The sequence below is a fragment of the Crocuta crocuta genome, unplaced genomic scaffold, assembly GCF_008692635.1.
Source record: "Crocuta crocuta isolate KB4526 unplaced genomic scaffold, BGI_CrCroc_1.0 scaffold36, whole genome shotgun sequence".
Taxonomy (NCBI): domain Eukaryota; kingdom Metazoa; phylum Chordata; class Mammalia; order Carnivora; family Hyaenidae; genus Crocuta; species Crocuta crocuta.
The window spans coordinates 1,923,398-1,939,066 of record NW_027532203.1 but is presented as its reverse complement, the minus strand read 5'-3'; the positions used below and the strand labels follow the sequence as shown (position 1 = coordinate 1,939,066).

The 15,669-nt window shown below is 38.7% G+C and overlaps 2 long non-coding RNA genes across 2 annotated transcripts in view; one reads left to right on the top strand and one right to left on the bottom strand.

Moving 5' to 3' along the window:
- The window catches only part of LOC144242692 (uncharacterized), a 283,166-nt gene that overhangs the window by 135,602 nt on the left and 131,895 nt on the right, over positions 1-15,669 (bottom strand). The gene's annotated exons all lie outside the window — the stretch shown is intronic.
- Positions 838-13,385, top strand: LOC144242751 (uncharacterized). The gene is made up of 3 exons (XR_013338452.1): positions 838-892; positions 5,609-5,707; positions 13,120-13,385. It is a non-coding gene; the product is annotated as an uncharacterized LOC144242751 (long non-coding RNA).

Genomic DNA, 15,669 nt, shown 5'->3' with positions numbered 1-15,669 from the left:
ACATCTTTTCAATAGTAATTCTGTAATGCAGCCACACTATTTGCATTCTGGTGACTTGGGTTCATGGTGTGTGTTTATTGTAATGCCACAAGGATATTGAATTTGCTGCCCTGTTGCCATGATCTAGTACTGTAGGACATGGATTTGACAATCATCAGTAGTTTGTTAGAGCAACGCACTGATGTCATAACGGACTCCTCAGAGATGGGAGCCCAGAGGCAATGAGGGCTGTAGTCACTCACATGACAAATAGAAGCTCTCTGATAAATACAGCCTAAATCCAAGGTTATCTCAGCCTGTGAAATTCCTAGAACCACCATGGACATTCTTCAAATTGTGAGAATTTAGTTCTCCCTCACTGACTCTGTCACTAAGCAACAATCTCAGACACCAGTGGGCTGTTCAGACTTTAAGACAACCACATCCCTTCTATAGGAATTTTGTTGATTCCTATTCCCAAGGTACAAAAAGACGTCTGAATGTGAATGGAGGCTGAGCTAACAGAATTTTAAATTCTATAAAGGATGGTGGGATCAGGCAGTCCAGCTAGGTTCTTATGAACGGACTGTTGACATAATATTAGTAGCATATGCAAAATGAACATACACAGCCTGGTGTCTTACACAGGACTCAAATAAGACTACTGGCAGGAAGCTCATGGGGTCTGTTCTCATACAGCTCAAGTGAAAAACAAATGCCAGCTTCTTCCTGGGGGTTGCTGACACTCCTGAACTGCTGAAGGGCATTAGAAAATTGTGAGGTCAGAAATACTGACCCTGTCTGTGTGAGGTCAGAGAGACATGTATGGGAAGAGAGAAATCAACCCAGCAAAATCCACTTGGCAAGCATACATTCCCAAGGGCAGCTGAGGAGGAGGGCACTGCCTATGTGGGTAGGTAATCTCACGGCTGGTACAAACAATCATGGAGCCTTCCACAGACCGTCCTGTGTCTAAAAGCCCTGCCTGGTTTTTACATGTGGGATTCTGGACTGGGAGTACACTGTCATATGTAAATCAGCGATATGCCACGAAGAAGGTAACACTCTTGAGAGGAGGAGAGGGCTCATTAGCATGGAGAAGAGAGTAGTAGAAAGGAATCTGTCTCAAGTCCTTGGGGGAGTGTTTGGGTATTTACAGAACCTTATGCCATAGCCAGTGGTCTCTCTGTAAGGTCTGGCAAATTTACTATCTGATCTTACAGATAATAAAACAACACTTTTGGTACACTCAGTTATGGACATTTCTGTGGGAATTGGGAGTATTAAAGTGAATCATGGGCATAGGCACATTAAAAGGTTCCAATTCAGAAAAGCGACTGGAATGTGAAAGCCTTAGCCACGTAAGACCTGGCTATGAAATACATGACCATGAGTGCACAGCCAAGCACCAACGGTGTGAGAAAATACACCCCTTCTCACATCTACTGTAACCACTAATGTAATAAAAGATCTCCCTCAATGTCAATAGGAAAAGGAAGCATTTGCAAATTGCTGTAGATAAAACTCCCTGAGGATTTCAGCCAATGGAGAGCTGACAAATGGATTATATTTTATCTCTACCAGAGCCCCAGGTGGCTGGCTGCTATCAGGGACAATTGGGATTAAGATTTATTCTACCCCAGGTTTTGCTCAGTCTATCTTAGAAGCAAACTTAAATAATACAATTAAAAGATTAAAAAAGTGATTTCTCTATACATTTGAACCACCTGGACATATTTATTCTGATTAAACTGCCCACTTTAATGCTAAGCATTTATGAAAATGAGCAAAACAACCCCATACTATCATGTGGAAATACTACATTTCATATTACCATGAGAGCATTGTCCCCACTGAAATTTACATAGGGCAAAGGAAATATTTGTCACACAGATAATGGGTCCGATTGGGAAGTTTGGTTCTCACAGTGTGTCCCTAGATTGAATATGAAGCCACTAAAGATGGATTTCCCTGGAAATTTTTCTGGGATTAGGAGATAGAAATGTGGTGGTGGGAAAATGATCCAATTACATATATTCGTAATTTTGACACATCACCACATTTTTCTTTATAGTTTCTCATATGACAGTCTAAGGCCCAGGGTTGAATTCACATGTGCTCAAAGAAGAAAATATAAATGCAAACAACACAATTTAACATTAAATTGAACAGCACAGATTTGCAATGATACTTTAGGGTGTATGTTAACTTCATCCCACAGAATCGCATTAGGACTAACTCTGACAAGAGCGAGCATACGCATGTTCACTCACGCAAGTTCAAAATGCCCATCAGGAATACATGCTTAGAATTGAAAAAAAAAATGTTAAGTGTAAAAGGTTTAATCATTAGGAACACAAACTCTGCAGTCAGTCTTGGAGTCACATGAATCTTAATTTCTCACCCCATTTGTGTCTAAGCCTTGATTTATTTGCAACCTCTCATCTTACAGGAATGCAATAAAGTGGTTATGTGCTGGCCAACATCACCACCTCAATGAGTGACATTAGGGGACAGGCTCTGGGCCTGACCATGAGCCTTTAGAGGGTGACAGTTCTTCCTCATGCATATGTTCCTACGGAGCCACTTCTGTTACCCTGTTAGGGCGGTCCACACTGCCGTATTTCTCAGTGCTCCTCTCATATCTGATGGGACATCTGGCCCCCATTCAGACCACAGTGAAATGATATGACTGTCTCTCTCCATAGACTCCCCCACTCCCACCAAGTAGTCTCTGCCTCCTTCCCACCTGACTTTACTCGACTACTGAGGTGAGGCTCAGCTTCTGTGAGAAGGGACAGGGCCTCCAGACTTTAGAACTTGAATCTTCTGCTTATGCCTGTTGAAGTGATGAGCTTGGCATGGTGCCCAAAGGGCACCTTTGTGGTCAGGCCCCTGTGCCCTCAGGATGAGGAATCTCGGTCTACTGTTTGCAGATGCATAGGTGGACATCTGTGTTTCCAAGAGCCAATGAGGTATCACTGTAGTCAGAATTCAGTGACTTAAAGTTGTTAGCTAGCCACATGGTCTTAATGTCCTTAAGCTCACAGAGACCCCAGAGGTTGGCAAAGGAGCTGTTAAGCTCCTACAGCCAGGAAACAGCTGGTGTCAGAACACAGAACTGTAGTGTTGCACCTTGGAGCAGCCATGGAAGTTGGCCACTTTGTGTGTCCCCTCAAGTTCTAAATCTTGATGTGTGAGTCTGTGAGAATGGAGTGCATACCAAGGAGGGAGCAGTCAGTGGTCTCCTCTGTCACCGGGGTGAGAAGGTGCCCTGTGCGGGGGTCACAGCTGAGGGCTGGTGGTTGGAGCAGCTCAGGCAACAGTCCCCTTTGGCATGGAGACTAGGACCTGTCACAGTGCTCTTCTGGGCCACACAACTTATACAAGAGGCATGGAGGGCAAGCCAAATTCTGACAGAGGTGTCTAAGGAGGCTGAAGTCAACTGGGAAGCCTAAACCATCACAATGGTGACTTTCCTGGTAGGGCCTTTGAGGCTGCCCAGGAGGTGCTCAAAACTCTTGTCAAAGGCAGCAATGTTTATATCTACTCCTCCAGAGAGGGTCTTGGTGGAGGAACAAGTCTAGGATGAGTATACCCGGAATGCTGACACTGAACAACCCCACGTGGGATGCCACCTACCAGTATCTGCTGAGCGTTCCTGGCTTTACCAGAGTCTCATGTAGTCTTGGCAATCTTCTTTTACTCTATGGCTATCCCAGTAGGCTGGGGGTGAAGCTTTGGATAATCTATGAGTCATTTTTATCAGCTTACCGAAATTCACTGGCTTGCCACCAATCATAAGAATTACTATGAAAGGGAAATTAACAACTTTAATGTATGGAGAGCACTTCCTTGAGGGCAGAAAGTACTCTATATTAGTGACAATGAACATAATGGTTCGTGGATTTTCATCAGTGTATGCACACAATATTTCATGCATGTTTTTATTCATGTGTGAACACACACCTTAAAACCATCACATGTCATAATTCTCTCATGGAACCCAAGCATGACTGAGATTTGTAATTCCATCAATGTTTTGCAGAGAAGGTAACTGAGGCTTAGTTCACCCAAGAACATGAAGTGAGTGAGGGCAGATAATATTCAAATCCATGTTTGTACGAAACAGTATCTGCTTTCAGTTACATTTTCCCATTATTCCAGCTGAAGGAATACAAAATACGTTTACACACTCTTCTGCATAAAAGGCTTCCAGTTAAATATGGTGAAAGATGATGCAAGATGAAGCGAATGAAAGAGGATTTGGCAGGGAGCACTTGAAATAAAAGAATATTTGCATTACTGATTATCAGATGCACGAGACGAAAACAACTCCGCAAGACTTAGAAAGCAGAGGGCTCAACACAGAAAACAGTAGCATTTGCTACCTTGTTCTTAACCACAAATCCTGCTACTTGCATTCACCCAGATGGCAACAGAAAGGAGAGTAAGCAGAACGTCTCCAAGCCCTGCATCCTCTCAAATCAAAGAAAGAACGTATCAACAGACAAACAGCAAAGCCCTGAAGTTAGATTCCCCACTTGGGAACTTTTATTTCTGGAAGATGAAGACGTGCCTTTAAGCAACAATTGAGTATACTTCTGGCATTGATTGCATTTGCGTACACAATGTCCATACAGTCTGTTCCACTAGCTCACCTCCCTTCCTCTCTGTGAGTGACATGGGGCTTAGACCTCTTTTTCTCTACTTCTCCTTTGTGTTTTTTTTTTTTTTTTTNTTTCTGAGAGAGAGAGAGACAGCATGAGCAGGGGAGGGTCAGAGACAGTGGGAGATACAGAATCTGAAGCAGGCTCCAGGCTCTGAGCTAGCTGTCAGCAGAAAGCCTGAAGCAGGGCTCGAACCCATGAACCATCAGATCATGACCTGCGCTGAAGTCAGGACGCTTAACTGACTGAGCCACCCTGGTGCCCCTTTCTTTCCTTTACGTATTCTTGTGTATTTGTTGATCAGTTCTGTTCTACCTCAGAATACCCTTCAGGTGGCCAGATTGGGAGTTTTCAGCCTGAGCCCAATTTTCTCTTCACTAGAAGAGTTAACTTGACATTCATTTTTCACCTTAGCATTTCTTACAATCTCAAGGATATTAGTCCACAAATGGACTGTTATTTTTCTTGTATCTTGAAGCCTCTAATATTGATTCTTTGTATGGCCTGTATATGGCCCTTTGCTCATGACATGATGTTTTCCCCTTGCAACACAGAAAGTCTTCTGAAATATTTCCTAACCTGCAGGCTACACCGTCTCACTCTTGCTTTCCCTTAAAGTCATCTATTCCAGTGTTTTTGACAGCATTGTCAGTAAACCAACTGAAAGGATGTAAACAAGTGATGATATCTCATCTCAGTATTTCAGGTATAGAAATGGGAGGCTGGAGGTAGCATTTCTGGTACTTATGCTGAAAAACTTGAGAATGGCTGACAATGGGTTTCGTATCCAGTTCCAAATAATTCTAGGTAAGATTTTGGTATAAATCTAGGGAAAATTTCTTCTTCAAAGGGAACAATAGAGGGGAGGGAAGAGATTTCAGAGAGACTAGATATTTATTGAACACCTAATTTGTGTGGATCTTTGGACTCCTCACTTTTGAATATGTTTTATCACTTAGAGCCTTTTGAAGTTCTCCGCCCTCTTTCTCAGTCTTACCTGCCTGGCTTTTTGGTAGCATTTGACATGTTTTATCAACATCTCAGAGAAGCAATACCAGGTAATGTTTAATATCATGGACTCTGGAGCTAGAGTGTGTGAATTTGGATATGTTACTTGAACTCTTTATGCCTTAGTGTCTCCATTTATAAAACGGTTATGACAGTATCACCTATCTAATAGTGATGTCAGGAGCCTTAAATGAGTTGATAAGCAGAGAATATTTAGAACAGTGCCTGGCCCATTGCCAAGCTCTTGTGGATGCTAGCCTTTATATTCCTTAAACTCAGTTCATGTGGATTCTGGGAATTAAAAAAAAAAAAAACCTGATATCTCAGCAATGGGATTTTTGTATTTCAGTTTAGAATATGCAAAATAAATTAGAATTATTTTACGATTCTATAGAACCATAGGAATGGTTACATCATTAGGGATACTTCAAGGTCTATCAATACCTTTGACACAATAATAAATTATATTTTCATGATTTGGGTTTGGCTTGTGAATCACTCACTGTTTTCACTATGGCTGGGTCAGGTATGGTCATGAGAGGTATGGTCATGAGAGGTATGAGATGTGATGGCCTAAGACAACACAATCATCTCAGCCAATAATGACCACAATGCCTGCAGCTTAAGATTCACGTTTGTGTGGGACTCTTAGTTAAAAAGCCCTTTTACACATGATCACTTCATTTGATGCTTAGAAAACCTTAAAAGAGAAAGATAGGAAACTTCCCCTCCCCCATTTTTACAAATAAAAAAATTCAAGTTTAGGGAGGCTGATTTGTGTCTTACAAAAGAAATGGGGAGAAGCACATTTCTTTGTGCGGCTCAGGAATATCATGAAGTCTTGAGCCTAATATTGTCCTCCCCCTGTGGATTCCCTTTTAACATTTCTTTCCGGGAAGATGATTTGCAAAGCCACATGCCAGTAGCAGAGTTCAGAGCTAGCACACTATAGTAAGTGACCACTCTCACTATATGCAGAGGAATACTTTTAAAAAAATAAAGTTAACTGGTCTTCACAGATTCAAATCAACAGTAGGCAGAAAGAGTTTGGTATAATGTTAGGTTGGTAAAGTAACGTTCCCCTAAGTGGGCGTGGTCTAAAACTCAAAAGGCAATGTCCTCATATGCCTCTGCCTCATGTGCAGAGTAGATCTATCAAATTTCATTTTGTTCTAACTCCTTTTCATGATCATCCAGCTTTCTTCAACATGGCTATTGTTTCTTACAAAGCGAAATTGAATATGTTAAGTTAAAAAAAAAATCTCCTGGGGAAGGGATTCAAAGCACAAACCATGCTGATAACAAGTCAGTGGCCTCATCTCAGTATAGGAATGAGGACATTTGCATATATATAGCATGTTTTCTGGTAGAGTTCTACTTAGAATTTTTGAAATTTGAGCCTAAACTGAAAACACTTTATGTTTGCTCATTTGGTGAGGAAAATAGGTTATTTGTCATTTTCTGTATTCATTTTTTCCCCATCCATGTCCTTGTTTATCTAGTTTCACGTGCTCTCTGCAGAATTCTGGAGTCCCCGTGGGGTAGAACAGCATTTTGAGATAGATTATTATTTTTTGGTGTGGGGTAAGCAGATTGATGAGTAAAACAGGATCATGGTCTTCTTTGGCCATGGTGTGTGTGTGTGTGTGTGTGTGTAGTTTTCAACATGCAACAGATACGTTAAATTTAAAATAATGAGGCTTTTAAACATGACAAATATCCTTTTCAAAAAGAAACTTTATAGTAGAAAGTCAAAAATTCCTTCATAGTATTATTTTCCACATTGATCTCTAAGCACTACGAGTTTTAACTCACCAATACTGACCGTTGTGGGTAGAAATCAAGTATTTTAAAGTATGTAAGGACAAACATTTTCCTATTGAATTTGATTTTTCTTTCACTAGCTAGTTATATTATATGCTTGCTGGCAATAATATCATTTCACTCCCCTCTATGTTCACATCATGCAGAAAGAAGCATGTAAAAACTCCTTTATTATGTACTTTTCACTTACCAACTTTATACAAATAAATATAAATACAACATAGATGTTCTACATTTAACATTTTACTTTGAAAAATAGATTGTTATTTTGCTACATCTCTTGTAGCCTGTCTTCCTTAGTGTCTTTCTTCTTCCCTTTCTCTTTTCTTTCCTCCCTTCTTCTCACAAAAGTAAAAATGTTAAGAAGTTTCAAACAATACACCAGCATCTAAAGTAAAAGTGAACCTCGTTTCACTGACAAAACCCTCAATTTCATACTGTTTAAGAAATTGTATCTTTAATAGACTGGTTGAAATTCATTCAGCCTGCCTTGATTCTCCCCATTGGGCACTGCATGATTTCCTGAAGTAATACCTAGTGTGTAGTATGTGTGTGAGGGGAGATACCTCTTTTGGATACCATAATTGGTAAATTTACAAAATCACCATTTGTTACAAATATAAATACCATAAAGACATGGCATCCTGTAATCCATCTCTCAAGTATTTATCTTTAAACCTATTATTTGGGTCAGGACATTAAGAAAAACTGAGATAAACTCTCATGCTGTTGTTGAGAAATTGACCCTTATGTGTCACCAGGCACGGAAAACTCAACAATTCTCTTAGTTTTATTACCAACAATAGCTTTCACAAAGCATTATCAATCCCTGAAGCCAAAGGCGCTCCTGATTAGCATGTCGATAGCTGTGTATTCCCTGCATTTCAGGATTACATCATCTGCTGCAGTCAGCCTAAGTAACTTTAAGTACAGGTCTAAACCAATTTAAATCTCTGCTGACCCATCATTTCCCATAAACTGAATTTTTTTTCTACCTTAATAGGTCCAAAACATATATCCCTTAAGCTTTTATAATGCACGAGTGCGGTCTGTCATGGGGAAACTGATCGAAGACTTTCCTTTTGGATTAGTAATAATTGTGGAAGATGATAATACCTAGATGTGATTTGTATGTTCGTCTTTGTTGGCAGACTGAATTAATGTTAAAATATTATTTAAATCATAATATTTGCTACTGAGAAAGAGATTTAAGCTTGAGTCTTGCCCAAATTTATTTTCATTTTCCACGTGTTTAAATGACATTTTTCAAAAATAACAGTCAACTCAAAAATAAAATGTATTGCGTAGTTGGCTGATGTCTGGAAGCTAGAAAAGCTCAAGGATTAAGCTGGGGCCATAATTTTGACAATTTTGCTTTGTTTTCTATAATCACTGAGACTCAAACACTATTTTCCACAGCATGTAATGAAGTAGAAGAGCTTAATTTATTAGAGATTAATAAAGTCTCAGGAAACATTAAAGAGTCAATGAACTCTTAAATATAGCTATAGGTCAGGGCATGCTGCTATTTATTCTTTAAGGAAGAAATAAATAAAATATCATTTCTAATAAATTACTACAACACTGAAATGTTAAAGACTTTAAGAATAAACAATTTCTAGAAGGTCCAATGACTTTCAATTTAACTTGAAACCAGTATTACAGACATGTTTTAACAATCAAATTAGCCCCAAAGCACCAGATTGGAATCATCTGAAACATTGGTTGTACATGGTGTATTATTTATAAAGGTCACTAAAAAGGAAAAGCAGCTAAAATCACCTATTTTAGCAACTTCATAGGAACTTATGGATGCAGGTGAGAGTTTTTATTACTTGTTTTTGTACATATATATGTTCATTTTGGGGAAGTAAACCATGAAATGGTCTTTGTTAAAGTATTCCACAATTGATGTTTCCCAAGTTTTCAATGGAAAATAAATGTCATTTGTTATAATTTTTCTTACTCCTGATGAAAGTGGAGAGTTGGTTATATGTAATATCATTCAATTCACAGTATATCTGTATTTTTCTGACTTCAAAATTTCCTGTCTCCAACCCCCCCAAATACTTTCATCACTTTATTTTTTTTCTTCTTTGGATCATAACTAAATTTTCCATCTGTCTCCATGAAGACTGAATGAATTATGCACCAAAGAGGATTATCTCACCTTGTACAATGTCCTCCTTCTTGACCTCTCTACCTCTGACTAGACACACTAGCTGGCTTACTAAGATTCCTAAATACTTTCATATGAATTGACGTCTAGTCTAGGATTTTCCTATTATTTGTCATTATGATAAATGAAAATCCTAACAGGAAGGCTCTGAGACTGATTTTGAAACCATGTGAAGGAAGGAAATATTATTTGCTGAATAGCAATGGCAATCAGAGTTACATTACACATATAAGGGATATTTATACTGAAACAAATTATGATAGAACTGAGCACTAGGAGAACAGAGAACAAAGAATGAGTCACTACCAGACCAGAGTGAGACTGTTCAATTGGCTGTTGGATTAGATGCAATGGAAGGTCCTTTTTTTTTTTTTTAAATGTTTTTATTTATTTTTGAGAGAGAGAGAGACAGAGAGACAGAGTGAGCAGAGGAGGGACAGACAGAGAGGGAGACACAGAATCCAAAGATAGGCTCCAGGCTCTGAGTTGTCAGCACAGAGCCCGACACGGGGCTTGAACCCACGAACTGTGAGATCATGATCTGAGCAGAAGCCAGACGCTTAACCGACTGAGACATCCAGGTGCCCCTGGAAGGTCCTTTTCAATGCCAAGATTTTATTATGCTAAATAACACAGTACAGAGACTGATAATTTTAAGTTCAAAGACCAGAACTGGTGTAAGGTCAAAACCATATGTGTTAATGTGCAAAGTGAAATTAGGTGCATATGTCAGGATGAGACATCCTGATAATTTGGGTCAAGGTCTTTGGGAAGTGAAGGAGAGATGAGAAGGAGCACTGAGAGAGAGAGAGACTCACTCACTAATCCTTGGTACAGTATAGGCAAATATGGTGGAACCAGATGGTGTTTGCTCTTACTGTTTTTCACTTGCTTAAAAATAAGCTAATTACATTTGGTTTCCACACTCCACAGGGCTTTGTTAAAACCTCATTTGCAAGAGAAAATTACCTAAATTAAGTTATTGACATAAACTTGAAAGGGCAGCCATACAATAAAACAACTTTCTTCTTTGTTTTTGTGTTCTTTTGAAAAGTGAGAATATCATTTAGCACTTTTCATCTGTAAGAACATATCACCCTAAGTCAGACTGCATAAATCTTTTGTTACATCAAAACCCTTCTCTATATAAAAACATATAGGCACATAGAAAGTCCTCCTCCTCTGTGCTTCCCTCAATTATATTACCTACTGTCATTAGTGAATATAATGTAATCAGGATTGTGGCTATGATTCTACATCCTGTGTTACCTTGGAAATGGCCACACCGTCATGTACAGAGCCCCTTCCACAAAATGAAGCCATATTCCTCATCAGAATTATCTCACAACAACAAAAATTATAAGCAGAAGTGGAGAGACTGCCTCTAAGTACTCTGTGGTTAAATCTGCTCGCAGGGAGCCCATCACACCCCTTTCTATGTTTGGGAATATCTGTATGAATAGGTTTTTTCTTTCACTCATATCTCATGATGATTCAAATAATTGTGAAATTATGCCAAACTCCCCATGATGTCCCAAACCTACAACAACAATGGAAATTTTAGTCCTTCATTTTCATGAAGCTGGCTTCACAGAGGCTATTCCAGATTTTCTCTCTGCTGTTACATGCTAAGGGCATTGTTTGGTAATGGAAGGAATGCATTAAATAGAAGAGAAGCATCAAGGAAAATTTCAGCCTGTCACACTGAGCTCATTTTGATCCACTACACTTTTCCTCTGCATGAAAAAGATACTTCTCAATCAAGGGACCCATAAGCCCATTTAATAATTACCCTGATATATATACATTCCACCATTTACCTCTGCATGGGACCATGACCTTAAAACCATAAAGAGCTATTTTGGATTGAGAGACATATGGGATCATTCCATTAAGAAGAATATGGCAAATTTTCTCCCGGTAAGAAACTAGAGTTTCTTCCCTGTAAGAAACTTGGGTATTACCCAAGGCCTACTTTTAGCAGCTGTGGTTGCTGACATTACTTTTAAAGAGTAGTTGGTTTCAGTTCGATATGGCTGAAGGAAAACGATTTTAAATCAAGTAACAACAGGGTATAGAAATGTTGCCATCGGAGAGATCTTGAGGCATTGAAATTTTAAAACGTGGTAACATTTCCAGTGCTTATGAAAACGGTCTCTTAACAACCAGGTGGCAGAAAGAATTTCACACCCCAGATTGAAAATTTCAAGAGGTCAAATATAATGTCACAGATATGAAAGGGATACAAAATTTGACCAAATAGGGAAATGTAATCAATCTAGATTGTTTCTCAAATATAAATTATTTTAAATATTTGTGGGGTGTTAGGATAATGAATAAGCCTATTTTTTTCCATCCCACATGCCTTACCACAGACTCAAAAACATGAGATTTTTAAAAATGGTGAAAAATTATAAATTCATCTTTAATTGCTGTGTTAGCTATACTGGTCAATATGCATGTTTGATTGGTTTTTGCTTCAATGAAAGTTTTGTTGAGCACTACAATGTGTAAAACTTTTGGGGTGCCTTGATAGCTGGTGACTTGAACGTCATGATCTGACAGCTCATGAGTTCAAGCCTGTGTCAGATTCTGTCTTCTCTCTCTGTCCCTCCTGTGCTCATGCTCTGTCTCTCAAAATAAATAAATGTAAAAAAAAACAATGTGTGAAACTTTTGTTAGGTCTATTTAATATCACATCTCATCTTGGGGCATGGGTTAAACCAAATTCCTTCAGCGATTTCTCTGTTCCATGGCACTAACCACACAAGATCTAATTTCCATTCCCACTGCTATCCTGACTCATTTGTATTCACTTCACAATATGTATGAAATGGCACCTGATAGTGGTCCATTGTAACTACTCTACAGATATTTGTGAATAAGTTCTTTCATAAATTAAATAACCTCAGTCCTAAAGAGAGTGATGTTGTCTGCTCCGTGAGCCTTGAGGACCTGATCATTATAGCCTCCCTTACCTGACTGGGGGAAGCATCCACTCAGCTGTACCATGGATGGAGATGACTTCAGCCTGCTGTGTAACATGCTGTTCATAACTTCACAGTAAGGCTTCCCACAAGGGAAGGGGTAGGGGCATTTTTACTGCTTGAGCTCTATCACTGTAGCTATGCAGCAGCCAAGGTGAAGGAAGGGGTTGGTCAAAAACAAATAGGAGTATAGAGCTTTGTTTTGGAAAGATGGGAAAGTGCTAGAGATCTGTTGCACAACTATATACAAATAGTTAACACTACTATACAATTAAGAGCTGAGGCAGTAAATTTTGTTATGTTTGTGTGGTTCTTTTTTTTCTTTTCTTTTCTTTTTTTTTTTTTTTTACAAAATAAGGAATACCAAAAGAGCACAGAATTGTACAGATAGAATGGGTGATGAATATATAAGTATTCATTCAGAGGTTGTGTTATTGAATGAAATATGTATCCCCCACCCCCCAACCCACAGGTGGAAGGAAGCCTTAAACCTCAGAACCTCAGAATGTGTCTATATTGGAAAGTCTTTAAAGAAGTGATTAAAATGACTGGCATCCTTGAAGAGGAAATTTGAGCACACAGTAGGGATACGTATATACACGAGAACACAGTGACAAGATGGGCATTGGCAAGCCAAGGAGAGAGGACTCAGAAGAAAACAAAACAACTGACATCCTGATCTTGGATTTCTAGCTGATTCAGAACTGTGAATAAATAAATTCCTGTTGAAGCCATAAACAAAACCAAACCAACAAAAGACTATGGTCTCAGATATCACTAACTCCTACTTGCTAAATAATTTACTATTTGTCAAGCACTGTTATCAACCTTTATTAAATTCACATCATAGTCCTAGGAAGTAGGTACATACAACGTTTCATGTGTGATGGCAAAATACAAAAGTGGAGAGGACTGAGGTGTATTCCACTATAAAATTTTGGTTATTGGTTTATAGACTTTTGAACAATTGCACAAAAAGGTAGACCTTTTTAAAAATTATATATAACATGGGATACATATCATATCTATTATCATACGTTAGCATATTATATTTCCATATTTAAATGGAATAAAAAAATAAACTTTTCTCCTTTGATTAACCCCTCAGCTAAAGCTCCCTGATCATTTATAGTATATTTGAATGAGAAAGAAGCATAAGTAGCTGTAATATGTTACTTTTCTGACCATTTCTGTAATCAGTACTTTCCAATGAGTTAGGAAATGGGGTGATTCATCTGATCTTTTAAGCTCTAATTGCAGGCAGTTTTTGCGACTGTTGAACTTGTATGAACCTCTTGCTGGGGCCTGACTTCTAACTCTTCTTTGTTTCAATGATTTTGACTGTCCCTTAGAAATAGTGAGCTATAACAGGTGGAATAAAAAACAAAGTACCTGCAGAAATTTGCTATGCTCTGAGGTATTTCATGTATTTTTCAAACGGAAACTTATTCTTAAGAACTGAAATTTTCTAAACTGTTTAAGAATCAGTAATGAGTAATAAGACAGATGAAATACAGTTTCACAAGAGTGGCTATAAATCTTTCATTTGCCTTTCTTTTTTACTCATGTTCTAAAAAATTCAGCTCTTCCTCAGTATTTTTGCCTTCTACATCATTTTTCATTAAGTGTTCTTTTCATTCTAATGTATCCTGTGGAGCATTAGGTTAGTGAGGGACCATTTGTGACAAGGGGTGGACACGCTGTCAAGACAGCTCAATCACAGGAGGGCTGGCCAAGATTATGGAGGTATCGCCCCTTGGAAAATTAAAAAAAAAAAAAAAAAAAGGTTAGATTCTCTATCAAGAATCAGTCAAGGTACACCAATTGCTTACCATACCCACATATCCATCTCTGTAGATAATTCTGGAATTTAAAAAGCCTCTATCCTCTGTACCCGCCCAGTGTGTCCTTTTAAATATCCATTCCTGCTTCCTCTCAGGCATTTCTGACTTAAGGTCCAAAACATCTTTCTGTGTGTGTGTGTGTGTGCACATGCTATATATAATAGGTCAAAGCTATTTAAAGTGTAAAAATATTTTATTCAGGAAATAATTATACTATATAATTAGCCACTCATTGCCAAAGGAAAAAAAAAGGCGAGATTTGCAGGAAATAAACTTTTAGTAAAGACCGCGTGTAAATAAGAACTTACAAGAAAAGCCATAGAGCCCCGAGAGAAAAATGTATTTGTACCTCACTTCTATTTATCTAGACTGTGAAAGGAAAAATGAGAAGGTGAAAAGTTAAAGGAACAAAATATAATTTCCGAGTGTTTTTTTATATCATATTTCTCTGAGCACAGAAAGTAGGGGTAGCTTATTTCTAGGAGAAATTGTGTGAGTAGCCATCTTGGTTTACAACCAAAGTAATGAAAAGTTTGGGGGGTTATTTTAGATGGAAAGGTTGAATGCAATTGGTGTTCATTGTTACAAAGAGTAGCAATGCATTTTTTCTCCTTGTAGGATTGCAAGAAAAAGTATTCCTCCTTTTTTTTTTTTTAATTTATTTCTAGGAGAGAGAGAGAGAGACAGCAACAGTGTGAGCAGAGGAGGGTCAGAGAGAGAGGGAGTCACAGACTGAAACAGGCTCCAGGCTCTGAGCTGGCAGTCAGCACAGAGCCCGACGCGGGGCTCGAACCCACGAACCGTGAGATCATGACCCAAGCGAAAGTTGGACGCTTAACCGACTAAGCCACCCAGGCGCCCCAAAGTATTCCTCTTCTTATGTGAAAACAAACACTTTCTCTCTCTGTCTCTGTCTCTCTATCCACAAGGAGCCATGGAGTTAGGAAAATAATTGTCTCTAAAAAGAATTAAGCAAAAGGCCATAGCCACTTGGTGGCAGACAGACATCACTAGAGAGGTTCTCAAATCCTCAGAAAGATCCCTTAGACGCAATCTCCTTGCATGAGTAGAGCTTTGAAGAAAAAGACGTGCCTACACCTGGGAGGAAGCAGAAGAGCTCACAAGCTATACAAGAGCCCAGGTTTTAAAATGATATCCTACAATAATTAAAGCCAAGC